Source organism: Phyllobates terribilis, unplaced genomic scaffold (genome assembly GCF_046119375.1).
Source record: "Phyllobates terribilis strain yellow unplaced genomic scaffold, ASM4611937v1 Scaffold_416__1_contigs__length_1633014, whole genome shotgun sequence".
NCBI lineage: Eukaryota > Metazoa > Chordata > Amphibia > Anura > Dendrobatidae > Phyllobates > Phyllobates terribilis.
Window position 1 is genome coordinate 271,393 of NW_027363176.1, and position 27,932 is coordinate 299,324.

Below are 27,932 nucleotides of genomic sequence, written 5' to 3' on the forward strand. Positions count from 1 at the left end.
AGTCAGTGTTCCAGCAGAAGGAGACAACGTTTCAGAAAAGGCATTGTAGCAAACCAAAAAATAAATTTTAAGCGCAGCAGAGTAACCAGCGCACATACCTGTTAGCTCAGGTGAGTTTAAAAGGCTGCTGTTGATAACAAGGGCATTTGCTAAATAGATGGTGTGTGTGCAACAATATACTGAAAGGTCAATTATATTGTGCAGCTTATCTCACCACCTGTAGTTATTTAGGTGAAAGCTCCAAAATGCTTGCCTAATATGTCTGTTTATCCAAAAGGAAGTAAAAAGGGAGAGCTAGAAAGATAGCATTGCATCACATTACATGGCAATGCAATGCACAGTTGCTGAAGTTGAACCAAAATGAGCTTGTAATCTGGCTTCTGCAACTTTGAACATGAAAAATCCAATGAGGAGAAGAAAAGCAAAGCCAAAGAGTCCATCCCAAAATCCGACAAACAAGCAAAATGAACAAAAAACATTGAATTCAATTCTTTCTGATTTTAGAAACTGCATTAAAGAAGGGGTGCACCGGTCCTGGAGATACTGCAATACCAGGTCAATGCGTGGAGTGGACAGAGCAAGCTCTTTTTCCATCTCCCTGTTCTAAAAATCCATTTAATATATGGTCCCCAGATAGGGGATGTATCAGATATTAAACTGATAAGAACAGATACTACACTTGATCTTAGCCAAAAGGCCGAGAAGCGATAACCAGAATTGGTTTCAAACTACGGAGCCACCCAAGGATCCTGAAAAGTCCATTTGTGGAGATGAGCTCCTGGACTCCCGTTAAGAAGACATGTTGTCAACCTCTAGATCCCTTACATGCCTGCACTTTTCGGCTTGCTGCTGCTGCAATCCACGCGTTTTAGATCTGCATAACTCCACCTCTTTAAACACAGCACCTTCACCCCCTGCTGTTCCCACCCGCCTCAACACCGTTGGAAGGGAGGAGAACCAATTAAGGCGGGGGGTGGGGTGGAACGAGCAGCTGTCTACCCTTAGCAGGAGGGCTCCTGATTACATACCTCTCCTGCTGCTGCTGCTGCTGGCTGTCCAGCAGCAGACTGAAGGTGGCTGCTGCTGTGCACAGGTATATAAAGGCTCAGAGCCTATTATGACACGCGCAGCCAGCGTTCCATTGCCACATTCCATCTACTGCAGGCAGGATACCTGGCTGGCTGAATGTCGCTGAGAAGCTCACAGAGACCGCCATAAGCAACAGTTTAACAGAATGCCACAGACTAATCAACCAAACTTTTTGGGTTGGGTTCTCTTTTATAGTCTGCAGGCATTAAATGAAAGAAGTCAGTGTTCCAGCAGAAGGAGACAACGTTTCAGAAAAGGCATTGTAGCAAACCAAAAAAGAAATTTTAAGCGCAGCAGAGTAACCAGCGCACATACCTGTTAGCTCAGGTGAGTTTAAAAGGCTGCTGTTGATAACAAGGGCATTTGCTAAATAGATGGTGTGTGTGCAACAATATACTGAAAGGTCAATTATATTGTGCAGCTTATCTCACCACCTGTAGTTATTTAGGTGAAAGCTCCAAAATGCTTGCCTAATATGTCTGTTTATCCAAAAGGAAGTAAAAAGGGAGAGCTAGAAAGATAGCATTGCATCACATTACATGGCAATGCAATGCACAGTTGCTGAAGTTGAACCAAAATGATCTTGTAATCTGGCTTCTGCAACTTTGAACATGAAAAATCCAATGAGGAGAAGAAAAGCAAAGCCAAAGAGTCCATCCCAAAATCCGACAAACAAGCAAAATGAACAAAAAACATTGAATTCAATTCTTTCTGATTTTAGAAACTGCATTAAAGAAGGGGTGCACCGGTCCTGGAGATACTGCAATACCAGGTCAATGCGTGGAGTGGACAGAGCAAGCTCTTTTTCCATCTCCCTGTTCTAAAAATCCATTTAATATATGGTCCCCAGATAGGGGACGTATCAGATATTAAACTGATAAGAACAGATTTTTTTTTTTCTATTGAAAGCCCGAATTCGTGTACAAAACCCGAGTGCGCTTAAAAAAGTGACAAGTGCCACAAAAAAAGTGCACTAGGATGCTGGTCTTCTTAAAACCCTCTCCAAAAGGAGAAGGGTCCCCCAAACCATTCCCCGTCCCTCCGAGCCAGAAGGCCACAGCGAGGAACAGGGACAAATAGCCACCTCCAGCCGGAGCCAGAGGCGACCCAATCTTACCCCCAATACCTGCCCGAGTTCTCACCCGAGCAAGGCACTGGGAGCCAAAGACTGTGCTCCCCTCCCGGAAGAGGGGAGCCAACAATGCTCTCCTCCCGAAAGAGGAGAGCCAGGGGGGTTCAGGGGGGAGCGGAACCTGATGGCCACACACTCCCCCCCTAGACCTGCCAAGAGAGGAACCCGTAAGGGAACCGCATCCCGACAAAATCCTAGTAAGGACGTGGACACACGTGAAAAAGTGGACACACAGTGACAAAAAAAATTAAATAAATAGTGAAGGTTTCACAGTATAATACTGCCCGGACCTTCGACCGGGAATTGAAAAATTCCCCATCCTAAGGCCAGAAGGCCCGGAATAAGGGTGTGTGTGAAGAAAGAAATATTGAAGTGCTAGTGCAAATGTGCCATAAACTCAAGTGGGGTTCCCAATCCCAGTGAGTTAAGGCACCCCAGGGTCACCACTCCTGGGGCACTTCACACTTCGGGCTTTCGATCTTCCCCGGCCCAATGGCGTCGATCCTGGGGGGCCATGCTTTCCACCAGATGACTATATTAGCCAACTGGCGTACTAACAAGCGCCTAAACCCCAGTGTGCATAATGTATCAATCTACTAGGGCGGCCAACATCCAAAACCGCCTTTTCGAAAGATACTACACTTGATCTTAGCCAAAAGGCCGAGAAGCGATAACCAGAATTGGTTTCAAACTATGGAGCCACCCAAGGATCCTGAAAAGTCCATTTGTGGAGATGAGCTCCTGGACTCCCGTTAAGAAGACATGTTGTCAACCTCTAGATCCCTTACATGCCTGCACTTTTCGGCTTGCTGCTGCTGCAATCCACGCGTTTTAGATCTGCATAACTCCACCTCTTTAAACACAGCACCTTCACCCCCTGCTGTTCCCACCCGCCTCAACACCGTTGGAAGGGAGGAGAACCAATTAAGGCGGGGGGTGGGGTGGAACGAGCAGCTGTCTACCCTTAGCAGGAGGGCTCCTGATTACATACCTCTCCTGCTGCTGCTGCTGGCTGTCCAGCAGCAGATTGAAGGTGGCTGCTGCTGTGCACAGGTATATAAAGGCTCAGAGCCTATTATGACACGCGCAGCCAGCGTTCCATTGCCACATTCCATCTACTGCAGGCAGGATACCTGGCTGGCTGAATGTCGCTGAGAAGCTCACAGAGACCGCCATAAGCAACAGTTTAACAGAATGCCACAGACTAATCAACCAAACTTTTTGGGTTGGGTTCTCTTTTATAGTCTGCAGGCATTAAATGAAAGAAGTCAGTGTTCCAGCAGAAGGAGACAACGTTTCAGAAAAGGAATTGTAGCAAACCAAAAAAGAAATTTTAAGCGCAGCAGAGTAACCAGCGCACATACCTGTTAGCTCAGGTGAGTTTAAAAGGCTGCTGTTGATAACAAGGGCATTTGCTAAATAGATGGTGTGTGTGCAACAATATACTGAAAGGTCAATTATATTGTGCAGCTTATCTCACCACCTGTAGTTATTTAGGTGAAAGCTCCAAAATGCTTGCCTAATATGTCTGTTTATCCAAAAGGAAGTAAAAAGGGAGAGCTAGAAAGATAGCATTGCATCACATTACATGGCAATGCAATGCACAGTTGCTGAAGTTGAACCAAAATGAGCTTGTAATCTGGCTTCTGCAACTTTGAACATGAAAAATCCAATGAGGAGAAGAAAAGCAAAGCCAAAGAGTCCATCCCAAAATCCGACAAACAAGCAAAATGAACAAAAAACATTGAATTCAATTCTTTCTGATTTTAGAAACTGCATTAAAGAAGGGGTGCACCGGTCCTGGAGATACTGCAATACCAGGTCAATGCGTGGAGTGGACAGAGCAAGCTCTTTTTCCATCTCCCTGTTCTAAAAATCCATTTAATATATGGTCCCCAGATAGGAGACATATCAGATATTAAACTGATAAGAACAGATACTACACTTGATCTTAGCCAAAAGGCCGAGAAGCGATAACCAGAATTGGTTTCAAACTACGGAGCCACCCAAGGATCCTGAAAAGTCCATTTGTGGAGATGAGCTCCTGGACTCCCGTTAAGAAGACATGTTGTCAACCTCTAGATCCCTTACATGCCTGCACTTTTCGGCTTGCTGCTGCTGCAATCCACGCGTTTTAGATCTGCATAACTCCACCTCTTTAAACACAGCACCTTCACCCCCTGCTGTTCCCACCCGCCTCAACACCGTTGGAAGGGAGGAGAACCAATTAAGGCGGGGGGTGGGGTGGAACGAGCAGCTGTCTACCCTTAGCAGGAGGGCTCCTGATTACATACCTCTCCTGCTGCTGCTGCTGCTGGCTGTCCAGCAGCAGACTGAAGGTGGCTGCTGCTGTGCACAGGTATATAAAGGCTCAGAGCCTATTATGACACGCGCAGCCAGCGTTCCATTGCCACATTCCATCTACTGCAGGCAGGATACCTGGCTGGCTGAATGTCGCTGAGAAGCTCACAGAGACCGCCATAAGCAACAGTTTAACAGAATGCCACAGACTAATCAACCAAACTTTTTGGGTTGGGTTCTCTTTTATAGTCTGCAGGCATTAAATGAAAGAAGTCAGTGTTCCAGCAGAAGGAGACAACGTTTCAGAAAAGGCATTGTAGCAAACCAAAAAATAAATTTTAAGCGCAGCAGAGTAACCAGCGCACATACCTGTTAGCTCAGGTGAGTTTAAAAGGCTGCTGTTGATAACAAGGGCATTTGCTAAATAGATGGTGTGTGTGCAACAATATACTGAAAGGTCAATTATATTGTGCAGCTTATCTCACCACCTGTAGTTATTTAGGTGAAAGCTCCAAAATGCTTGCCTAATATGTCTGTTTATCCAAAAGGAAGTAAAAAGGGAGAGCTAGAAAGATAGCATTGCATCACATTACATGGCAATGCAATGCACAGTTGCTGAAGTTGAACCAAAATGAGCTTGTAATCTGGCTTCTGCAACTTTGAACATGAAAAATCCAATGAGGAGAAGAAAAGCAAAGCCAAAGAGTCCATCCCAAAATCCGACAAACAAGCAAAATGAACAAAAAACATTGAATTCAATTCTTTCTGATTTTAGAAACTGCATTAAAGAAGGGGTGCACCGGTCCTGGAGATACTGCAATACCAGGTCAATGCGTGGAGTGGACAGAGCAAGCTCTTTTTCCATCTCCCTGTTCTAAAAATCCATTTAATATATGGTCCCCAGATAGGGGACGTATCAGATATTAAACTGATAAGAACAGATACTACACTTGATCTTAGCCAAAAGGCCGAGAAGCGATAACCAGAATTGGTTTCAAACTACGGAGCCACCCAAGGATCCTGAAAAGTCCATTTGTGGAGATGAGCTCCTGGACTCCCGTTAAGAAGACATGTTGTCAACCTCTAGATCCCTTACATGCCTGCACTTTTCGGCTTGCTGCTGCTGCAATCCACGCGTTTTAGATCTGCATAACTCCACCTCTTTAAACACAGCACCTTCACCCCCTGCTGTTCCCACCCGCCTCAACACCGTTGGAAGGGAGGAGAACCAATTAAGGCGGGGGGTGGGGTGGAACGAGCAGCTGTCTACCCTTAGCAGGAGGGCTCCTGATTACATACCTCTCCTGCTGCTGCTGCTGCTGGCTGTCCAGCAGCAGACTGAAGGTGGCTGCTGCTGTGCACAGGTATATAAAGGCTCAGAGCCTATTATGACACGCGCAGCCAGCGTTCCATTGCCACATTCCATCTACTGCAGGCAGGATACCTGGCTGGCTGAATGTCGCTGAGAAGCTCACAGAGACCGCCATAAGCAACAGTTTAACAGAATGCCACAGACTAATCAACCAAACTTTTTGGGTTGGGTTCTCTTTTATAGTCTGCAGGCATTAAATGAAAGAAGTCAGTGTTCCAGCAGAAGGAGACAACGTTTCAGAAAAGGCATTGTAGCAAACCAAAAAAGAAATTTTAAGCGCAGCAGAGTAACCAGCGCACATACCTGTTAGCTCAGGTGAGTTTAAAAGGCTGCTGTTGATAACAAGGGCATTTGCTGAATAGATGGTGTGTGTGCAACAATATACTGAAAGGTCAATTATATTGTGCAGCTTATCTCACCACCTGTAGTTATTTAGGTGAAAGCTCCAAAATGCTTGCCTAATATGTCTGTTTATCCAAAAGGAAGTAAAAAGGGAGAGCTAGAAAGATAGCATTGCATCACATTACATGGCAATGCAATGCACAGTTGCTGAAGTTGAACCAAAATGAGCTTGTAATCTGGCTTCTGCAACTTTGAACATGAAAAATCCAATGAGGAGAAGAAAAGCAAAGCCAAAGAGTCCATCCCAAAATCCGACAAACAAGCAAAATGAACAAAAAACATTGAATTCAATTCTTTCTGATTTTAGAAACTGCATTAAAGAAGGGGTGCACCGGTCCTGGAGATACTGCAATACCAGGTCAATGCGTGGAGTGGACAGAGCAAGCTCTTTTTCCATCTCCCTGTTCTAAAAATCCATTTAATATATGGTCCCCAGATAGGGGACGTATCAGATATTAAACTGATAAGAACAGATACTACACTTGATCTTAGCCAAAAGGCCGAGAAGCGATAACCAGAATTGGTTTCAAACTACGGAGCCACCCAAGGATCCTGAAAAGTCCATTTGTGGAGATGAGCTCCTGGACTCCCGTTAAGAAGACATGTTGTCAACCTCTAGATCCCTTACATGCCTGCACTTTTCGGCTTGCTGCTGCTGCAATCCACGCGTTTTAGATCTGCATAACTCCACCTCTTTAAACACAGCACCTTCACCCCCTGCTGTTCCCACCCGCCTCAACACCGTTGGAAGGGAGGAGAACCAATTAAGGCGGGGGGTGGGGTGGAACGAGCAGCTGTCTACCCTTAGCAGGAGGGCTCCTGATTACATACCTCTCCTGCTGCTGCTGCTGCTGGCTGTCCAGCAGCAGACTGAAGGTGGCTGCTGCTGTGCACAGGTATATAAAGGCTCAGAGCCTATTATGACACGCGCAGCCAGCGTTCCATTGCCACATTCCATCTACTGCAGGCAGGATACCTGGCTGGCTGAATGTCGCTGAGAAGCTCACAGAGATCGCCATAAGCAACAGTTTAACAGAATGCCACAGACTAATCAACCAAACTTTTTGGGTTGGGTTCTCTTTTATAGTCTGCAGGCATTAAATGAAAGAAGTCAGTGTTCCAGCAGAAGGAGACAACGTTTCAGAAAAGGCATTGTAGCAAACCAAAAAAGAAATTTTAAGCGCAGCAGAGTAACCAGCGCACATACCTGTTAGCTCAGGTGAGTTTAAAAGGCTGCTGTTGATAACAAGGGCATTTGCTAAATAGATGGTGTGTGTGCAACAATATACTGAAAGGTCAATTATATTGTGCAGCTTATCTCACCACCTGTAGTTATTTAGGTGAAAGCTCCAAAATGCTTGCCTAATATGTCTGTTTATCCAAAAGGAAGTAAAAAGGGAGAGCTAGAAAGATAGCATTGCATCACATTACATGGCAATGCAATGCACAGTTGCTGAAGTTGAACCAAAATGAGCTTGTAATCTGGCTTCTGCAACTTTGAACATGAAAAATCCAATGAGGAGAAGAAAAGCAAAGCCAAAGAGTCCATCCCAAAATCCGACAAACAAGCAAAATGAACAAAAAACATTGAATTCAATTCTTTCTGATTTTAGAAACTGCATTAAAGAAGGGGTGCACCGGTCCTGGAGATACTGCAATACCAGGTCAATGCGTGGAGTGGACAGAGCAAGCTCTTTTTCCATCTCCCTGTTCTAAAAATCCATTTAATATATGGTCCCCAGATAGGGGACGTATCAGATATTAAACTGATAAGAACAGATACTACACTTGATCTTAGCCAAAAGGCCGAGAAGCGATAACCAGAATTGGTTTCAAACTATGGAGCCACCCAAGGATCCTGAAAAGTCCATTTGTGGAGATGAGCTCCTGGACTCCCGTTAAGAAGACATGTTGTCAACCTCTAGATCCCTTACATGCCTGCACTTTTCGGCTTGCTGCTGCTGCAATCCACGCGTTTTAGATCTGCATAACTCCACCTCTTTAAACACAGCACCTTCACCCCCTGCTGTTCCCACCCGCCTCAACACCGTTGGAAGGGAGGAGAACCAATTAAGGCGGGGGGTGGGGTGGAACGAGCAGCTGTCTACCCTTAGCAGGAGGGCTCCTGATTACATACCTCTCCTGCTGCTGCTGCTGGCTGTCCAGCAGCAGACTGAAGGTGGCTGCTGCTGTGCACAGGTATATAAAGGCTCAGAGCCTATTATGACACGCGCAGCCAGCGTTCCATTGCCACATTCCATCTACTGCAGGCAGGATACCTGGCTGGCTGAATGTCGCTGAGAAGCTCACAGAGACCGCCATAAGCAACAGTTTAACAGAATGCCACAGACTAATCAACCAAACTTTTTGGGTTGGGTTCTCTTTTATAGTCTGCAGGCATTAAATGAAAGAAGTCAGTGTTCCAGCAGAAGGAGACAACGTTTCAGAAAAGGCATTGTAGCAAACCAAAAAAGAAATTTTAAGCGCAGCAGAGTAACCAGCGCACATACCTGTTAGCTCAGGTGAGTTTAAAAGGCTGCTGTTGATAACAAGGGCATTTGCTAAATAGATGGTGTGTGTGCAACAATATACTGAAAGGTCAATTATATTGTGCAGCTTATCTCACCACCTGTAGTTATTTAGGTGAAAGCTCCAAAATGCTTGCCTAATATGTCTGTTTATCCAAAAGGAAGTAAAAAGGGAGAGCTAGAAAGATAGCATTGCATCACATTACATGGCAATGCAATGCACAGTTGCTGAAGTTGAACCAAAATGAGCTTGTAATCTGGCTTCTGCAACTTTGAACATGAAAAATCCAATGAGGAGAAGAAAAGCAAAGCCAAAGAGTCCATCCCAAAATCCGACAAACAAGCAAAATGAACAAAAAACATTGAATTCAATTCTTTCTGATTTTAGAAACTGCATTAAAGAAGGGGTGCACCGGTCCTGGAGATACTGCAATACCAGGTCAATGCGTGGAGTGGACAGAGCAAGCTCTTTTTCCATCTCCCTGTTCTAAAAATCCATTTAATATATGGTCCCCAGATAGGGGACGTATCAGATATTAAACTGATAAGAACAGATACTACACTTGATCTTAGCCAAAAGGCCGAGAAGCGATAACCAGAATTGGTTTCAAACTACGGAGCCACCCAAGGATCCTGAAAAGTCCATTTGTGGAGATGAGCTCCTGGACTCCCGTTAAGAAGACATGTTGTCAACCTCTAGATCCCTTACATGCCTGCACTTTTCGGCTTGCTGCTGCTGCAATCCACGCGTTTTAGATCTGCATAACTCCACCTCTTTAAACACAGCACCTTCACCCCCTGCTGTTCCCACCCGCCTCAACACCGTTGGAAGGGAGGAGAACCAATTAAGGCGGGGGGTGGGGTGGAACGAGCAGCTGTCTACCCTTAGCAGGAGGGCTCCTGATTACATACCTCTCCTGCTGCTGCTGCTGCTGGCTGTCCAGCAGCAGACTGAAGGTGGCTGCTGCTGTGCACAGGTATATAAAGGCTCAGAGCCTATTATGACACGCGCAGCCAGCGTTCCATTGCCACATTCCATCTACTGCAGGCAGGATACCTGGCTGGCTGAATGTCGCTGAGAAGCTCACAGAGACCGCCATAAGCAACAGTTTAACAGAATGCCACAGACTAATCAACCAAACTTTTTGGGTTGGGTTCTCTTTTATAGTCTGCAGGCATTAAATGAAAGAAGTCAGTGTTCCAGCAGAAGGAGACAACGTTTCAGAAAAGGCATTGTAGCAAACCAAAAAAGAAATTTTAAGCGCAGCAGAGTAACCAGCGCACATACCTGTTAGCTCAGGTGAGTTTAAAAGGCTGCTGTTGATAACAAGGGCATTTGCTAAATAGATGGTGTGTGTGCAACAATATACTGAAAGGTCAATTATATTGTGCAGCTTATCTCACCACCTGTAGTTATTTAGGTGAAAGCTCCAAAATGCTTGCCTAATATGTCTGTTTATCCAAAAGGAAGTAAAAAGGGAGAGCTAGAAAGATAGCATTGCATCACATTACATGGCAATGCAATGCACAGTTGCTGAAGTTGAACCAAAATGAGCTTGTAATCTGGCTTCTGCAACTTTGAACATGAAAAATCCAATGAGGAGAAGAAAAGCAAAGCCAAAGAGTCCATCCCAAAATCCGACAAACAAGCAAAATGAACAAAAAACATTGAATTCAATTCTTTCTGATTTTAGAAACTGCATTAAAGAAGGGGTGCACCGGTCCTGGAGATACTGCAATACCAGGTCAATGCGTGGAGTGGACAGAGCAAGCTCTTTTTCCATCTCCCTGTTCTAAAAATCCATTTAATATATGGTTCCCAGATAGGGGACGTATCAGATATTAAACTGATAAGAACAGATTTTTTTTTTTTTTTTTTATCGAAAGCCCGAATTCGTGTACAAAACCCGAGTGCGCTTAAAAAAGTAACAAGTGCCACAAAAAAAGTGCACTAGGATGCTGGTCTTCTTGAAACCCTCTCCAAAAGGAGAAGGTTCCCCCAAACCATTCCCCGTCCCTCCGAGCCAAAAGGCCACAGCGAGGAACAGGGACAAAAAGCCACCTCCAGCCGAAGCCAGAGGCGACCCAATCTTACCCCCAGCACCTGCCCGAGTTCTCACCCGAGGAAGGCACTGGGAGCCAAAGACTGTGCTCCCCTCCCGGAAGAGGGGAGCCAACAACGCTCTCCTCCCGAAAGAGGAGAGCCAGGGGGGTTCAGGGGGGAGCGGAACCTGATGGCCACACACTCCCCCCCTAGACCTGCCAAGAGAGGAACCCATAAGGGAACCGCATCCCGACAAAATCCTAGTAGGACGTGACACACGTGAATAAGTGGACACACAGTGACAAAGAAATTAAATAAATAGTGAAGGTTTCACAGTATAATACTGCCCGGACCTTCGACCGGGAATTGAAAAATTCCCCATCCTAAGGCCAGAAGGCCCGGAATAAGGGTGTGTGCGAAGAAAGAAAATTTGAAGTGCTTGTGCAAATGTGCCATAAACTCAAGTGGGGTTCCCAATCCCAGTGAGTTAAGGCACCCCAGGGTCACCACTCCTGGGGCACTTCACACTTCGGGCTTTCGATCTTTCCCGGCCCAATGGCGTCGATCCTGGGGGGCCATGCTTTCCACCAGATGACTATATTAGCCACCTGGCGTACTAACAAGCGCCTAAACCCCAGTGTGCATAATGTATCAATCTACTAGGGCGGCCAACATCCAAAACCGCCTTTTCGAAAGATACTACACTTGATCTTAGCCAAAAGGCCGAGAAGCGATAACCAGAATTGGTTTCAAACTACGGAGCCACCCAAGGATCCTGAAAAGTCCATTTGTGGAGATGAGCTCCTGGACTCCCGTTAAGAAGACATGTTGTCAACCTCTAGATCCCTTACATGCCTGCACTTTTCGGCTTGCTGCTGCAGCAATCCACGCGTTTTAGATCTGCATAACTCCACCTCTTTAAACACAGCACCTTCACCCCCTGCTGTTCCCACCCGCCTCAACACCGTTGGAAGGGAGGAGAACCAATTAAGGCGGGGGGTGGGGTGGAACGAGCAGCTGTCTACCCTTAGCAGGAGGGCTCCTGATTACATACCTCTCCTGCTGCTGCTGCTGCTGGCTGTCCAGCAGCAGACTGAAGGTGGCTGCTGCTGTGCACAGGTATATAAAGGCTCAGAGCCTATTATGACACGCGCAGCCAGCGTTCCATTGCCACATTCCATCTACTGCAGGCAGGATACCTGGCTGGCTGAATGTCGCTGAGAAGCTCACAGAGACCGCCATAAGCAACAGTTTAACAGAATGCCACAGACTAATCAACCAAACTTTTTGGGTTGGGTTCTCTTTTATAGTCTGCAGGCATTAAATGAAAGAAGTCAGTGTTCCAGCAGAAGGAGACAACGTTTCAGAAAAGGCATTGTAGCAAACCAAAAAAGAAATTTTAAGCGCAGCAGAGTAACCAGCGCACATACCTGTTAGCTCAGGTGAGTTTAAAAGGCTGCTGTTGATAACAAGGGCATTTGCTAAATAGATGGTGTGTGTGCAACAATATACTGAAAGGTCAATTATATTGTGCAGCTTATCTCACCACCTGTAGTTATTTAGGTGAAAGCTCCAAAATGCTTGTCTAATATGTCTGTTTATCCAAAAGGAAGTAAAAAGGGAGAGCTAGAAAGATAGCATTGCATCACATTACATGGCAATGCAATGCACAGTTGCTGAAGTTGAACCAAAATGAGCTTGTAATCTGGCTTCTGCAACTTTGAACATGAAAAATCCAATGAGGAGAAGAAAAGCAAAGCCAAAGAGTCCATCCCAAAATCCGACAAACAAGCAAAATGAACAACAAACATTGAATTCAATTCTTTCTGATTTTAGAAACTGCATTAAAGAAGGGGTGCACCGGTCCTGGAGATACTGCAATACCAGGTCAATGCGTGGAGTGGACAGAGCAAGCTCTTTTTCCATCTCCCTGTTCTAAAAATCCATTTAATATATGGTCCCCAGATAGGGGACGTATCAGATATTAAACTGATAAGAACAGATACTACACTTGATCTTAGCCAAAAGGCCGAGAAGCGATAACCAGAATTGGTTTCAAACTACGGAGCCACCCAAGGATCCTGAAAAGTCCATTTGTGGAGATGAGCTCCTGGACTCCCGTTAAGAAGACATGTTGTCAACCTCTAGATCCCTTACATGCCTGCACTTTTCGGCTTGCTGCTGCTGCAATCCACGCATTTTAGATCTGCATCACTCCACCTCTTTAAACACAGCACCTTCACCCCCTGCTGTTCCCACCCGCCTCAACACCGTTGGAAGGGAGGAGAACCAATTAAGGCGGGGGGTGGGGTGGAACGAGCAGCTGTCTACCCTTAGCAGGAGGGCTCCTGATTACATACCTCTCCTGCTGCTGCTGCTGCTGGCTGTCCAGCAGCAGACTGAAGGTGGCTGCTGCTGTGCACAGGTATATAAAGGCTCAGAGCCTATTATGACACGCGCAGCCAGCGTTCCATTGCCACATTCCATCTACTGCAGGCAGGATACCTGGCTGGCTGAATGTCGCTGAGAAGCTCACAGAGACCGCCATAAGCAACAGTTTAACAGAATGCCACAGACTAATCAACCAAACTTTTTGGGTTGGGTTCTCTTTTATAGTCTGCAGGCATTAAATGAAAGAAGTCAGTGTTCCAGCAGAAGGAGACAACGTTTCAGAAAAGGCATTGTAGCAAACCAAAAAAGAAATTTTAAGCGCAGCAGAGTAACCAGCGCACATACCTGTTAGCTCAGGTGAGTTTAAAAGGCTGCTGTTGATAACAAGGGCATTTGCTAAATAGATGGTGTGTGTGCAACAATATACTGAAAGGTCAATTATATTGTGCAGCTTATCTCACCACCTGTAGTTATTTAGGTGAAAGCTCCAAAATGCTTGCCTAATATGTCTGTTTATCCAAAAGGAAGTAAAAAGGGAGAGCTAGAAAGATAGCATTGCATCACATTACATGGCAATGCAATGCACAGTTGCTGAAGTTGAACCAAAATGAGCTTGTAATCTGGCTTCTGCAACTTTGAACATGAAAAATCCAATGAGGAGAAGAAAAGCAAAGCCAAAGAGTCCATCCCAAAATCCGACAAACAAGCAAAATGAACAAAAAACATTGAATTCAATTCTTTCTGATTTTAGAAACTGCATTAAAGAAGGGGTGCACCGGTCCTGGAGATACTGCAATACCAGGTTAATGCGTGGAGTGGACAGAGCAAGCTCTTTTTCCATCTCCCTGTTCTAAAAATCCATTTAATATATGGTCCCCAGATAGGGGACGTATCAGATATTAAACTGATAAGAACAGATACTACACTTGATCTTAGCCAAAAGGCCGAGAAGCGATAACCAGAATTGGTTTCAAACTACGGAGCCACCCAAGGATCCTGAAAAGTCCATTTGTGGAGATGAGCTCCTGGACTCCCGTTAAGAAGACATGTTGTCAACCTCTAGATCCCTTACATGCCTGCACTTTTCGGCTTGCTGCTGCTGCAATCCACGCGTTTTAGATCTGCATAACTCCACCTCTTTAAACACAGCACCTTCACCCCCTGCTGTTCCCACCCGCCTCAACACCGTTGGAAGGGAGGAGAACCAATTAAGGCGGGGGGTGGGGTGGAACGAGCAGCTGTCTACCCTTAGCAGGAGGGCTCCTGATTACATACCTCTCCTGCTGCTGCTTCTGCTGGCTGTCCAGCAGCAGACTGAAGGTGGCTGCTGCTGTGCACAGGTATATAAAGGCTCAGAGCCTATTATGACACGCGCAGCCAGCGTTCCATTGCCACATTCCATCTACTGCAGGCAGGATACCTGGCTGGCTGAATGTCGCTGAGAAGCTCACAGAGACCGCCATAAGCAACAGTTTAACAGAATGCCACAGACTAATCAACCAAACTTTTTGGGTTGGGTTCTCTTTTGTAGTCTGCAGGCATTAAATGAAAGAAGTCAGTGTTCCAGCAGAAGGAGACAACGTTTCAGAAAAGGCATTGTAGCAAACCAAAAAATAAATTTTAAGCGCAGCAGAGTAACCAGCGCACATACCTGTTAGCTCAGGTGAGTTTAAAAGGCTGCTGTTGATAACAAGGGCATTTGCTAAATAGATGGTGTGTGTGCAACAATATACTGAAAGGTCAATTATATTGTGCAGCTTATCTCACCACCTGTAGTTATTTAGGTGAAAGCTCCAAAATGCTTGCCTAATATGTCTGTTTATCCAAAAGGAAGTAAAAAGGGAGAGCTAGAAAGATAGCATTGCATCACATTACATGGCAATGCAATGCACAGTTGCTGAAGTTGAACCAAAATGAGCTTGTAATCTGGCTTCTGCAACTTTGAACATGAAAAATCCAATGAGGAGAAGAAAAGCAAAGCCAAAGAGTCCATCCCAAAATCCGACAAACAAGCAAAATGAACAAAAAACATTGAATTCAATTCTTTCTGATTTTAGAAACTGCATTAAAGAAGGGGTGCACCGGTCCTGGAGATACTGCAATACCAGGTCAATGCGTGGAGTGGACAGAGCAAGCTCTTTTTCCATCTCCCTGTTCTAAAAATCCATTTAATATATGGTCCCCAGATAGGGGACGTATCAGATATTAAACTGATAAGAACAGATACTACACTTGATCTTAGCCAAAAGGCCGAGAAGCGATAACCAGAATTGGTTTCAAACTACGGAGCCACCCAAGGATCCTGAAAAGTCCATTTGTGGAGATGAGCTCCTGGACTCCCGTTAAGAAGACATGTTGTCAACCTCTAGATCCCTTACATGCCTGCACTTTTCGGCTTGCTGCTGCAGCAATCCACGCGTTTTAGATCTGCATAACTCCACCTCTTTAAACACAGCACCTTCACCCCCTGCTGTTCCCACCCGCCTCAACACCGTTGGAAGGGAGGAGAACCAATTAAGGCGGGGGGTGGGGTGGAACGAGCAGCTGTCTACCCTTAGCAGGAGGGCTCCTGATTACATACCTCTCCTGCTGCTGCTGCTGCTGGCTGTCCAGCAGCAGACTGAAGGTGGCTGCTGCTGTGCACAGGTATATAAAGGCTCAGAGCCTATTATGACACGCGCAGCCAGCGTTCCATTGCCACATTCCATCTACTGCAGGCAGGATACCTGGCTGGCTGAATGTCGCTGAGAAGCTCACAGAGACCGCCATAAGCAACAGTTTAACAGAATGCCACAGACTAATCAACCAAACTTTTTGGGTTGGGTTCTCTTTTATAGTCTGCAGGCATTAAATGAAAGAAGTCAGTGTTCCAGCAGAAGGAGACAACGTTTCAGAAAAGGCATTGTAGCAAACCAAAAAAGAAATTTTAAGCGCAGCAGAGTAACCAGCGCACATACCTGTTAGCTCAGGTGAGTTTAAAAGGCTGCTGTTGATAACAAGGGCATTTGATAAATAGATGGTGTGTGTGCAACAATATACTGAAAGGTCAATTATATTGTGCAGCTTATCTCACCACCTGTAGTTATTTAGGTGAAAGCTCCAAAATGCTTGCCTAATATGTCTGTTTATCCAAAAGGAAGTAAAAAGGGAGAGCTAGAAAGATAGCATTGCATCACATTACATGGCAATGCAATGCACAGTTGCTGAAGTTGAACCAAAATGAGCTTGTAATCTGGCTTCTGCAACTTTGAACATGAAAAATCCAATGAGGAGAAGAAAAGCAAAGCCAAAGAGTCCATCCCAAAATCCGACAAACAAGCAAAATGAACAAAAAACATTGAATTCAATTCTTTCTGATTTTAGAAACTGCATTAAAGAAGGGGTGCACCGGTCCTGGAGATACTGCAATACCAGGTCAATGCGTGGAGTGGACAGAGCAAGCTCTTTTTCCATCTCCCTGTTCTAAAAATCCATTTAATATATGGTCCCCAGATAGGGGACGTATCAGATATTAAACTGATAAGAACAGATTTTTTTCTTTTTCCTCAGATTAAAACCCACATTAATTTATGCATCATAGCGCATATTCACATAACGGGTTCTCAAATCATCATTCGGAAAACCAAAAACAAAATCCCAAAAAACACAACCCTGCAATTAACTGTTACTTACTGTAAGAAGTCCAATGTGAAAAGTTCCAGAGTGCTTCTGCTGCTGTCTCACCATACTTCTTTTTATCCAATAAATAGGCATAAAACAGTCTGGCAAGAAAAATCTTTCTGCATTCCATGGGGGAAAAAACAATCTTTTTAAAAATCACCAAATTCCGAACGTCCCATAAAACCTCTTTATATATGACAAAAATAATCCAGCTTGCCCGCTTCCTTTGCGAGTACTTAAAATCTTGACCTATTAAAATCCTTTCAAAATCGAAACAATGAAAACCAACTAAAGCAACAAACATACGTGACAACAAGGTAAAAACTTTTTTAGCAAAAAAACAGTCCCAAAAAATATGCTGTATTGTTTCCACCTTATTGCAACCTTCCCTAGGACATAGTTCTTGAACCTTTATCCCCCGGTCATTCAAAAAAGCCCTTGTTGGCAAGCATCCATGCAACGCCATCCAGTTTACATCCTTCTGTCTGTTGCTGATTCCACGCAGGAAAAAAAGCTTCCACACCTGTCCAGACTGTGCATTATTACAAAACGGCACATCACATAACATCTCCTTCTTCTTAATACCTGAGACAATCAGTTTTTTGTCCGGTCTAACCATGGAGCTTATCCCATTTTGATCATAGAAGGACCTAAGCACCACATAAAAAAACGGTATCACAAACGAAACTGGTTTTCTTAAATCCTTCTCACACCAGCTCCATTTCTGGAAAAGCCGTCCTGCTAAATATTTGCACATGTCCGCAGTCCTGTTATTGCACTGGGATAATTTATAAATGTTCAAAAAATAATGCATTCTTAAAAATAAGTCAATGTTAGGAAAATCACAACCCCCATTTTCCACAGAACACATAACCATTCCTCTTCTTAGTTTCTCCATTTTGGATCCCCAAAAAAACACAAACAGTTTCCTTGTCACTCTCTTTGTCCAAAGCACAGCAGGTGGGAAAATCAAAGCAGTGTACAGCAGAAGCGGGAGAATCACAGACTTGATTACCAGCACTTTCCCTCTCAGCGACAGGTTCCTTAGTTTCCAAAAGTTCAACTTCTGATCCATTTTGTCTTCTAGAATCTTCAGGCTGCTTTTCCCTTTCAGTTCCTTCTCAAAGATGACACCAAGAACCTCAATTTCCTCCCTACTCTCCACTCCTGCCACGTTAACCTCAACCTGCCTCCCAAAGTTACAAAGCTGGCACTTTCCCCAATTCACCGCCATACCAGCCACACAACAAAAAATCCTTACGTGCAAATTCACTCTATTGAGATCCGCCTGTGAACCACAAGTAAAAACAATATCATCCATATAACTTAAAGACTTGACTGGACCCCCGGATCCCCCAGGAATAAAAACACCAGCCACACACTTGTCAACTTGCACACTTTTTAAAAGGGCCTCCACCACACAGATAAAAAGAATTGGTGACAGGGGACAACCCTGCCTAACTCCCGATAAAATATTAAAACTGGAACTCACATGCCCATTAACTAAAATCTGGCTACTGACCCCACAATAAAAACTCTTAATGACCATCAATAATTTATCCGGAACACCAAGGTGACTTAAAGCAGAGAACAAAAATCTATGTGATATTTTATCAAAGGCTTTCTCCAGGTCCACCGACTGTAACAAAAGAGCATTCTTATTCAAATTAGCCTGATAAATTAAGTCTCTTAGAAGCAGCAAATTATCTGAAATTTTCCTACCAGGCACTGCACATGCCTGATACTCCCCCACCATATCACCTATCACATCTGCCAGTCTACCAGCCACAATTTTAGAAATAATTTTGTAATCACTGTTTAACAATGTTATGGGCCTCCAATTTTTAATATCCCTCATGTCCCCTTTCTTATGAATCAGCGTAACAATCCCCCTACGCATAGAAACCGATAAAATCCCATGAGTAAAACCATATTGCACCACCCGGGAAAACTCCACACCTATAATATCCCAAAATCTAACATAAAATTCAGCAGGAAGACCATCACAGCCTGGCGTCTTGCCTTTCGCCAAGCCATCCACTGCCCGTCTAATTTCATCTTTCCCAACCTCCTCACTTAAAAACCCAATTTTCTCCTCAGGAATATTATTAGTTAATACTTTGCAATAATCATTAATTTCCGCATCACTGGCTCTACTATCGTTAGAGAAGAGTGTTTCATAAAAGGAAAGAATACTGCCAATCATCTCATCCCCAGATACCTCCCCTGCAGGAGAAAAAACAGACTTAAAAACCCCTTTAGGTTTAAAACATTTTTTAAAAAAGTATCTCGAACATTGCTCATTTTCCTCCATGTGCTTTATTTTTGCCTTAAACATAATAGTCTTCCCTTTTTCAATAAGTATCTTCTTCAGTTCGTCCTTCAAATCTGCAATCTCTTTATCCACCTCCATCCCCGCTCTCTTAAACTTATGGAGTACTTCCAATTTTGAAATAACAGCAGCATCATGATCCCTTTTGGCTTTCGCTCTCCTAAAACACACCCCTTTAAAATAACATGCAAATTTCTCCTTAGCCCAGTCCCACCACTCTAGCAAATCTTTAAAAAGGTGCTGTTCAGACACACAAGACAAAAACACTTTATTAAAACCAACCTTAACACTCTCCTCTTCCAGCAGGCTTACGTTCAGCTTCCAGAGTCCCTTTCCAAAAGCCAGGGACTCAGCTATACACAGATCTACCACTATCATCTTGTGGTCAGAAAAAGTCGTCATCACGTGGTTGCACTTGGCCACCTTAATCCCTTCAGACATAAAAACATAGTCAATTCGGGAAACACTACGTCCACTATCTGATATGTATGTGAACTTATCACTTGGCCCAACCATCAGACCAGCATCCGTGTAGCGTAAATCCTGCACAATCTGATTTAAAATATTAGACGTAACATCAGTCCTACCTTCCGTAGAGCTCTTACGATCTTTTGCGGATCTGACACAATTAAAATCTCCAGCCACTATAGTGAAGTCTCTGCCTGGTAAAAACAACTTTAGAGACTCCAAAAACCCAACTCTTGCTTGTTTATCAGCAGGGGCATAAACATTAAAAACCCGTACCCGCTGACCTAAAAAATCCACTAATAAAAACAAACATCTCCCAGGTATGATTACTTTAAACTCTAAAACCTTTAGACTGGAATTACACAGTAAAATGCCCACCCCTTCATTCCTGTTTTCTGAGCATGGGGACCAAAAAGATTGCCCCTTATTCCACTCACTCTCATGCGGGGCAGATTTAATTACACATTCCTGCAGACAGACAATATCTGCATTCACACTCTCAATGTACTCCAGTATCCCTGCTCTCCTACAAGCAGAACCAATCCCTCGTACATTCAGAGAAGCAACACACAACGCCATCATAACAACAGGAAAAAATCTCCACCATACCCGATCCATCATGAACCAGGAGAAAACCCACTCCTGCCACCCACTTTTCTACGTATATCAGGCGACTCAGAACTCGAGTCCCTGTTAGAATAACCTGGTCTTAGGGAGACTGGATCTTCCTGCCCCCCAGACCAACACCCCTCCACCTTACTTCTTTTAATCACGGAGGCATAACTCTCCTCCTTGCCATCATCTTCCTCCTCATTTTCACTCCAATCACTGTTAACCCTATCACGCTGCTGAGGGGTTATAGTTCCATCCGAATCAGAATCCTCCTCCTCCAAAACCTCCATTTCCTCACCCCCATCTCTTCCCAAAACAGGATTCACTGACTCCGCCATATTAGACAAATCCATCCCATCACCCGGGCCATGCACATCAGCTACTTTGTTTATTACTTCCAGCCCCTCCCTCAAACCAACTTTCTTCTGGCTCCGCCCCTTTTCCTCCATCTTGGGCACCGCATGGTCTCTTCCCCTACCACCATCTTGTTTTTGGCTTTCCCCCTCTGAGTCTGAGCCTTCGCCCTCCTCCCCACTTTCCTGCCGAGTCTTCTTCTGCCTCTCTTCAGCGTCCACCTGTGACCTAGGAATCTGAGCCCACAATCTACATTTCCTTGCAAGGTGATCTGCATGTCCACACAAATCACACACCTTATTCATTGGGCAACCACTTGCAACATGCCCAGATTTCCCACAACCTCTACAAACATCACCTTGCACTGGACAATCTTTCTGAACATGTCCAAACTCATGACACTTCCTACAATATTCCATCTGTCCATTATAAAAACAAAATCCCCTTTCTCCTCCGATAGAAAACTGTGCAGGAATGCTCTTGGCACCCCCAATAGCTCTATCATCCGGTCTCAGTTTTACAACATATCTCCTCTTGCCATTTAGATAATTGTATTTGTTCTTCATTCTTCCCAAAAATTTAACCTCACTACAATACCGAGCTAAAAAATTGGAAACAGTCTCATCCGGAACTTTAGGGTTATACATGTGCACAACCACATACTTATATGTCTGCTGGAACAGAGGTTCCAGTGCAATAAACTCTAGGCATTTCAATTCCTTTTCTTCCTTCATTCGTACCAACTCCATGTAGACTCTCTGGCAAATACTCAAAGAAACAAAAGTGATATCATAAATTCCTTGTTTCTGAAAATCCTGCAGTGCCAATACATCCGTTACCTTGAAGCCATTAATGTTCTTCAAGACATCAACGCAAACTTGGTCCAAACCGATTTCTCCTTCATGACCTGCAGCCACCTTCAGACGGACCGAGTCCTCTAATCCACGTGTTTTCTCCACCATTTTTACAGCAGATAAACACAATCGCCGCTCAATCGCACACTAGGGCCGCACAAGGGGGAACCCCAGTCACAACTGCCCTCCAAACAACACCAGCAGCAGAAAACCACCACTGATCTTGCCAAAAGGCCGAGAAGCGATAACCAGAATTGGTTTCAAACTACGGAGCCACCCAAGGATCCTGAAAAGTCCATTTGTGGAGATGAGCTCCTGGACTCCCGTTAAGAAGACATGTTGTCAACCTCTAGATCCCTTACATGCCTGCACTTTTCGGCTTGCTGCTGCTGCAATCCACGCGTTTTAGATCTGCATAACTCCACCTCTTTAAACACAGCACCTTCACCCCCTGCTGTTCCCACCTGCCTCAACACCGTTGGAAGGGAGGAGAACCAATTAAGGCGGGGGGTGGGGTGGAACGAGCAGCTGTCTACCCTTAGCAGGAGGGCTCCTGATTACATACCTCTCCTGCTGCTGCTGCTGCTGGCTGTCCAGCAGCAGACTGAAGGTGGCTGCTGCTGTGCACAGGTATATAAAGGCTCAGAGCCTATTATGACACGCGCAGCCAGCGTTCCATTGCCACATTCCATCTACTGCAGGCAGGATACCTGGCTGGCTGAATGTCGCTGAGAAGCTCACAGAGACCGCCATAAGCAACAGTTTAACAGAATGCCACAGACTAATCAACCAAACTTTTTGGGTTGGGTTCTCTTTTATAGTCTGCAGGCATTAAATGAAAGAAGTCAGTGTTCCAGCAGAAGGAGACAACGTTTCAGAAAAGGCATTGTAGCAAACCAAAAAAGAAATTTTAAGCGCAGCAGAGTAACCAGCGCACATACCTGTTAGCTCAGGTGAGTTTAAAAGGCTGCTGTTGATAACAAGGGCATTTGCTAAATAGATGGTGTGTGTGCAACAATATACTGAAAGGTCAATTATATTGTGCAGCTTATCTCACCACCTGTAGTTATTTAGGTGAAAGCTCCAAAATGCTTGCCTAATATGTCTGTTTATCCAAAAGGAAGTAAAAAGGGAGAGCTAGAAAGATAGCATTGCATCACATTACATGGCAATGCAATGCACAGTTGCTGAAGTTGAACCAAAATGAGCTTGTAATCTGGCTTCTGCAACTTTGAACATGAAAAATCCAATGAGGAGAAGAAAAGCAAAGCCAAAGAGTCCATCCCAAAATCCGACAAACAAGCAAAATGAACAAAAAACATTGAATTCAATTCTTTCTGATTTTAGAAACTGCATTAAAGAAGGGGTGCACCGGTCCTGGAGATACTGCAATACCAGGTCAATGCGTGGAGTGGACAGAGCAAGCTCTTTTTCCATCTCCCTGTTCTAAAAATCCATTTAATATATGGTCCCCAGATAGGGGACGTATCAGATATTAAACTGATAAGAACAGATACTACACTTGATCTTAGCCAAAAGGCCGAGAAGCGATAACCAGAATTGGTTTCAAACTACGGAGCCACCCAAGGATCCTGAAAAGTCCATTTGTGGAGATGAGCTCCTGGACTCCCGTTAAGAAGACATGTTGTCAACCTCTAGATCCCTTACATGCCTGCACTTTTCGGCTTGCTGCTGCTGCAATCCACGCGTTTTAGATCTGCATAACTCCACCTCTTTAAACACAGCACCTTCACCCCCTGCTGTTCCCACCCGCCTCAACACCGTTGGAAGGGAGGAGAACCAATTAAGGCGGGGGGTGGGGTGGAACGAGCAGCTGTCTACCCTTAGCAGGAGGGCTCCTGATTACATACCTCTCCTGCTGCTGCTGCTGCTGGCTGTCCAGCAGCAGACTGAAGGTGGCTGCTGCTGTGCACAGGTATATAAAGGCTCAGAGCCTATTATGACACGCGCAGCCAGCGTTCCATTGCCACATTCCATCTACTGCAGGCAGGATACCTGGCTGGCTGATTGTCGCTGAGAAGCTCACAGAGACCGCCATAAGCAACAGTTTAACAGAATGCCACAGACTAATCAACCAAACTTTTTGGGTTGGGTTCTCTTTTATAGTCTGCAGGCATTAAATGAAAGAAGTCAGTGTTCCAGCAGAAGGAGACAACGTTTCAGAAAAGGCATTGTAGCAAACCAAAAAAGAAATTTTAAGCGCAGCAGAGTAACCAGCGCACATACCTGTTAGCTCAGGTGAGTTTAAAAGGCTGCTGTTGATAACAAGGGCATTTGCTAAATAGATGGTGTGTGTGCAACAATATACTGAAAGGTCAATTATATTGTGCAGCTTATCTCACCACCTGTAGTTGTTTAGGTGAAAGCTCCAAAATGCTTGCCTAATATGTCTGTTTATCCAAAAGGAAGTAAAAAGGGAGAGCTAGAAAGATAGCATTGCATCACATTACATGGCAATGCAATGCACAGTTGCTGAAGTTGAACCAAAATGAGCTTGTAATCTGGCTTCTGCAACTTTGAACATGAAAAATCCAATGAGGAGAAGAAAAGCAAAGCCAAAGAGTCCATCCCAAAATCCGACAAACAAGCAAAATGAACAAAAAACATTGAATTCAATTCTTTCTGATTTTAAAAACTGCATTAAAGAAGGGGTGCACCGGTCCTGGAGATACTGCAATACCAGGTCAATGCGTGGAGTGGACAGAGCAAGCTCTTTTTCCATCTCCCTGTTCTAAAAATCCATTTAATATATGGTCCCCAGATAGGGGACGTATCAGATATTAAACTGATAAGAACAGATACTACACTTGATCTTAGCCAAAAGGCCGAGAAGCGATAACCAGAATTGGTTTCAAACTACGGAGCCACCCAAGGATCCTGAAAAGTCCATTTGTGGAGATGAGCTCCTGGACTCCCGTTAAGAAGACATGTTGTCAACCTCTAGATCCCTTACCTTTTCGGCTTGCTGCTGCTGCAATCCACGCGTTTTAGATCTGCATAACTCCACCTCTTTAAACACAGCACCTTCACCCCCTGCTGTTCCCACCCGCCTCAACACCGTTGGAAGGGAGGAGAACCAATTAAGGCGGGGGGTGGGGTGGAACGAGCAGCTGTCTACCCTTAGCAGGAGGGCTCCTGATTACATACCTCTCCTGCTGCTGCTGCTGCTGGCTGTCCAGCAGCAGACTGAAGGTGGCTGCTGCTGTGCACAGGTATATAAAGGCTCAGAGCCTATTATGACACGCGCAGCCAGCGTTCCATTACCACATTCCATCTACTGCAGGCAGGATACCTGGCTGGCTGAATGTCGCTGAGAAGCTCACAGAGACCGCCATAAGCAACAGTTTAACAGAATGCCACAGACTAATCAACCAAACTTTTTGGGTTGGGTTCTCTTTTATAGTCTGCAGGCATTAAATGAAAGAAGTCAGTGTTCCAGCAGAAGGAGACAACGTTTCAGAAAAGGCATTGTAGCAAACCAAAAAAGAAATTTTAAGCGCAGCAGAGTAACCAGCGCACATACCTGTTAGCTCAGGTGAGTTTAAAAGGCTGCTGTTGATAACAAGGGCATTTGCTAAATAGATGGTGTGTGTGCAACAATATACTGAAAGGACAATTATATTGTGCAGCTTATCTCACCACCTGTAGTTATTTAGGTGAAAGCTCCAAAATGCTTGCCTAATATGTCTGTTTATCCAAAAGGAAGTAAAAAGGGAGAGCTAGAAAGATAGCATTGCATCACATTACATGGCAATGCAATGCACAGTTGCTGAAGTTGAACCAAAATGAGCTTGTAATCTGGCTTCTGCAACTTTGAACATGAAAAATCCAATGAGGAGAAGAAAAGCAAAGCCAAAGAGTCCATCCCAAAATCCGACAAACAAGCAAAATGAACAAAAAACATTGAATTCAATTCTTTCTGATTTTAGAAACTGCATTAAAGAAGGGGTGCACCGGTCCTGGAGATACTGCAATACCAGGTCAATGCGTGGAGTGGACAGAGCAAGCTCTTTTTCCATCTCCCTGTTCTAAAAATCCATTTAATATATGGTCCCCAGATAGGGGACGTATCAGATATTAAACTGATAAGAACAGATACTACACTTGATCTTAGCCAAAAGGCCGAGAAGCGATAACCAGAATTGGTTTCAAACTACGGAGCCACCCAAGGATCCTGAAAAGTCCATTTGTGGAGATGAGCTCCTGGACTCCCGTTAAGAAGACATGTTGTCAACCTCTAGATCCCTTACATGCCTGCACTTTTCGGCTTGCTGCTGCTGCAATCCACGCGTTTTAGATCTGCATAACTCCACCTCTTTAAACACAGCACCTTCACCCCCTGCTGTTCCCACCCGCCTCAACACCGTTGGAAGGGAGGAGAACCAATTAAGGCGGGGGGTGGGGTGGAACGAGCAGCTGTCTACCCTTAGCAGGAGGGCTCCTGATTACATACCTCTCCTGCTGCTGCTGCTGGCTGTCCAGCAGCAGACTGAAGGTGGCTGCTGCTGTGCACAGGTATATAAAGGCTCAGAGCCTATTATGATACGCGCAGCCAGCGTTCCATTGCCACATTCCATCTACTGCAGGCAGGATACCTGGCTGGCTGAATGTCGCTGAGAAGCTCACAGAGACCGCCATAAGCAACAGTTTAACAGAATGCCACAGACTAATCAACCAAACTTTTTGGGTTGGGTTCTCTTTTATAGTCTGCAGGCATTAAATGAAAGAAGTCAGTGTTCCAGCAGAAGGAGACAACGTTTCAGAAAAGGCATTGTAGCAAACCAAAAAAGAAATTTTAAGCGCAGCAGAGTAACCAGCGCATATACCTGTTAGCTCAGGTGAGTTTAAAAGGCTGCTGTTGATAACAAGGGCATTTGCTAAATAGATGGTGTGTGTGCAACAATATACTGAAAGGTCAATTATATTGTGCAGCTTATCTCACCACCTGTAGTTATTTAGGTGAAAGCTCCAAAATGCTTGCCTAATATGTCTGTTTATCCAAAAGGAAGTAAAAAGGGAGAGCTAGAAAGATAGCATTGCATCACATTACATGGCAATGCAATGCACAGTTGCTGAAGTTGAACCAAAATGAGCTTGTAATCTGGCTTCTGCAACTTTGAACATGAAAAATCCAATGAGGAGAAGAAAAGCAAAGCCAAAGAGTCCATCCCAAAATCCGACAAACAAGCAAAATGAACAAAAAACATTGAATTCAATTCTTTCTGATTTTAGAAACTGCATTAAAGAAGGGGTGCACCGGTCCTGGAGATACTGCAATACCAGGTCAATGCGTGGAGTGGACAGAGCAAGCTCTTTTTCCATCTCCCTGTTCTAAAAATCCATTTAATATATGGTCCCCAGATAGGGGACGTATCAGATATTAAACTGATAAGAACAGATACTACACTTGATCTTAGCCAAAAGGCCGAGAAGCGATAACCAGAATTGGTTTCAAACTACGGAGCCACCCAAGGATCCTGAAAAGTCCATTTGTGGAGATGAGCTCCTGGACTCCCGTTAAGAAGACATGTTGTCAACCTCTAGATCCCTTACATGCCTGCACTTTTCGGCTTGCTGCTGCTGCAATCCACGCGTTTTAGATCTGCATAACTCCACCTCTTTAAACACAGCACCTTCACCCCCTGCTGTTCCCACCCGCCTCAACACCGTTGGAAGGGAGGAGAACCAATTAAGGCGGGGGGTGGGGTGGAACGAGCAGCTGTCTACCCTTAGCAGGAGGGCTCCTGATTACATACCTCTCCTGCTGCTGCTGCTGCTGGCTGTCCAGCAGCAGACTGAAGGTGGCTGCTGCTGTGCACAGGTATATAAAGGCTCAGAGCCTATTATGACACGCGCAGCCAGCGTTCCATTACCACATTCCATCTACTGCAGGCAGGATACCTGGCTGGCTGAATGTCGCTGAGAAGCTCACAGAGACCGCCATAAGCAACAGTTTAACAGAATGCCACAGACTAATCAACCAAACTTTTTGGGTTGGGTTCTCTTTTATAGTCTGCAGGCATTAAATGAAAGAAGTCAGTGTTCCAGCAGAAGGAGACAACGTTTCAGAAAAGGCATTGTAGCAAACCAAAAAAGAAATTTTAAGCGCAGCAGAGTAACCAGCGCACATACCTGTTAGCTCAGGTGAGTTTAAAAGGCTGCTGTTGATAACAAGGGCATTTGATAAATAGATGGTGTGTGTGCAACAATATACTGAAAGATCAATTATATTGTGCAGCTTATCTCACCACCTGTAGTTATTTAGGTGAAAGCTCCAAAATGCTTGCCTAATATGTCTGTTTATCCAAAAGGAAGTAAAAAGGGAGAGCTAGAAAGATAGCATTGCATCACATTACATGGCAATGCAATGCA

General features: G+C 44.7%; 16 non-coding genes and 2 pseudogenes across 16 annotated transcripts; all 18 read right to left on the reverse strand.

The window, feature by feature from the left end:
• Positions 1-518: 518 nt before the first annotated feature.
• On the reverse strand, positions 519-709 carry LOC141226996 (U2 spliceosomal RNA). Its single transcript, XR_012294109.1, has one exon. It is a non-coding gene; the product is annotated as a U2 spliceosomal RNA (small nuclear RNA).
• A 1,115-nt stretch (positions 710-1,824) lies between these two features.
• LOC141227229 (U2 spliceosomal RNA) lies at positions 1,825-2,011 on the reverse strand. The gene has a single exon (XR_012294319.1). It is a non-coding gene; the product is annotated as a U2 spliceosomal RNA (small nuclear RNA).
• Positions 2,012-2,801: 790 nt separating this feature from the next.
• LOC141227331 (U2 spliceosomal RNA) lies at positions 2,802-2,893 on the reverse strand (annotated as a pseudogene).
• A 1,112-nt stretch (positions 2,894-4,005) lies between these two features.
• On the reverse strand, positions 4,006-4,196 carry LOC141226984 (U2 spliceosomal RNA). The gene has a single exon (XR_012294097.1). It is a non-coding gene; the product is annotated as a U2 spliceosomal RNA (small nuclear RNA).
• Positions 4,197-5,311: 1,115 nt separating this feature from the next.
• LOC141227378 (U2 spliceosomal RNA) lies at positions 5,312-5,502 on the reverse strand. Its single transcript, XR_012294375.1, has one exon. It is a non-coding gene; the product is annotated as a U2 spliceosomal RNA (small nuclear RNA).
• Positions 5,503-6,617: 1,115 nt separating this feature from the next.
• Positions 6,618-6,808, reverse strand: LOC141227379 (U2 spliceosomal RNA). The gene has a single exon (XR_012294376.1). It is a non-coding gene; the product is annotated as a U2 spliceosomal RNA (small nuclear RNA).
• A 1,115-nt stretch (positions 6,809-7,923) lies between these two features.
• LOC141227380 (U2 spliceosomal RNA) lies at positions 7,924-8,114 on the reverse strand. The gene has a single exon (XR_012294377.1). It is a non-coding gene; the product is annotated as a U2 spliceosomal RNA (small nuclear RNA).
• Positions 8,115-9,226: 1,112 nt separating this feature from the next.
• Positions 9,227-9,417, reverse strand: LOC141227381 (U2 spliceosomal RNA). Its single transcript, XR_012294378.1, has one exon. It is a non-coding gene; the product is annotated as a U2 spliceosomal RNA (small nuclear RNA).
• A 1,115-nt stretch (positions 9,418-10,532) lies between these two features.
• On the reverse strand, positions 10,533-10,717 carry LOC141227273 (U2 spliceosomal RNA). The gene has a single exon (XR_012294344.1). It is a non-coding gene; the product is annotated as a U2 spliceosomal RNA (small nuclear RNA).
• A 794-nt stretch (positions 10,718-11,511) lies between these two features.
• Positions 11,512-11,603, reverse strand: LOC141227336 (U2 spliceosomal RNA; annotated as a pseudogene).
• A 1,115-nt stretch (positions 11,604-12,718) lies between these two features.
• On the reverse strand, positions 12,719-12,909 carry LOC141227382 (U2 spliceosomal RNA). The gene has a single exon (XR_012294379.1). It is a non-coding gene; the product is annotated as a U2 spliceosomal RNA (small nuclear RNA).
• Positions 12,910-14,024: 1,115 nt separating this feature from the next.
• On the reverse strand, positions 14,025-14,215 carry LOC141227017 (U2 spliceosomal RNA). The gene has a single exon (XR_012294130.1). It is a non-coding gene; the product is annotated as a U2 spliceosomal RNA (small nuclear RNA).
• Positions 14,216-15,330: 1,115 nt separating this feature from the next.
• Positions 15,331-15,521, reverse strand: LOC141227383 (U2 spliceosomal RNA). The gene has a single exon (XR_012294380.1). It is a non-coding gene; the product is annotated as a U2 spliceosomal RNA (small nuclear RNA).
• Positions 15,522-16,636: 1,115 nt separating this feature from the next.
• On the reverse strand, positions 16,637-16,826 carry LOC141227160 (U2 spliceosomal RNA). The gene has a single exon (XR_012294258.1). It is a non-coding gene; the product is annotated as a U2 spliceosomal RNA (small nuclear RNA).
• A 6,074-nt stretch (positions 16,827-22,900) lies between these two features.
• LOC141227384 (U2 spliceosomal RNA) lies at positions 22,901-23,091 on the reverse strand. Its single transcript, XR_012294381.1, has one exon. It is a non-coding gene; the product is annotated as a U2 spliceosomal RNA (small nuclear RNA).
• A 1,115-nt stretch (positions 23,092-24,206) lies between these two features.
• On the reverse strand, positions 24,207-24,397 carry LOC141227386 (U2 spliceosomal RNA). The gene has a single exon (XR_012294383.1). It is a non-coding gene; the product is annotated as a U2 spliceosomal RNA (small nuclear RNA).
• Positions 24,398-25,503: 1,106 nt separating this feature from the next.
• LOC141227387 (U2 spliceosomal RNA) lies at positions 25,504-25,694 on the reverse strand. Its single transcript, XR_012294384.1, has one exon. It is a non-coding gene; the product is annotated as a U2 spliceosomal RNA (small nuclear RNA).
• A 1,112-nt stretch (positions 25,695-26,806) lies between these two features.
• On the reverse strand, positions 26,807-26,997 carry LOC141227388 (U2 spliceosomal RNA). The gene has a single exon (XR_012294385.1). It is a non-coding gene; the product is annotated as a U2 spliceosomal RNA (small nuclear RNA).
• Positions 26,998-27,932: the final 935 nt, after the last annotated feature.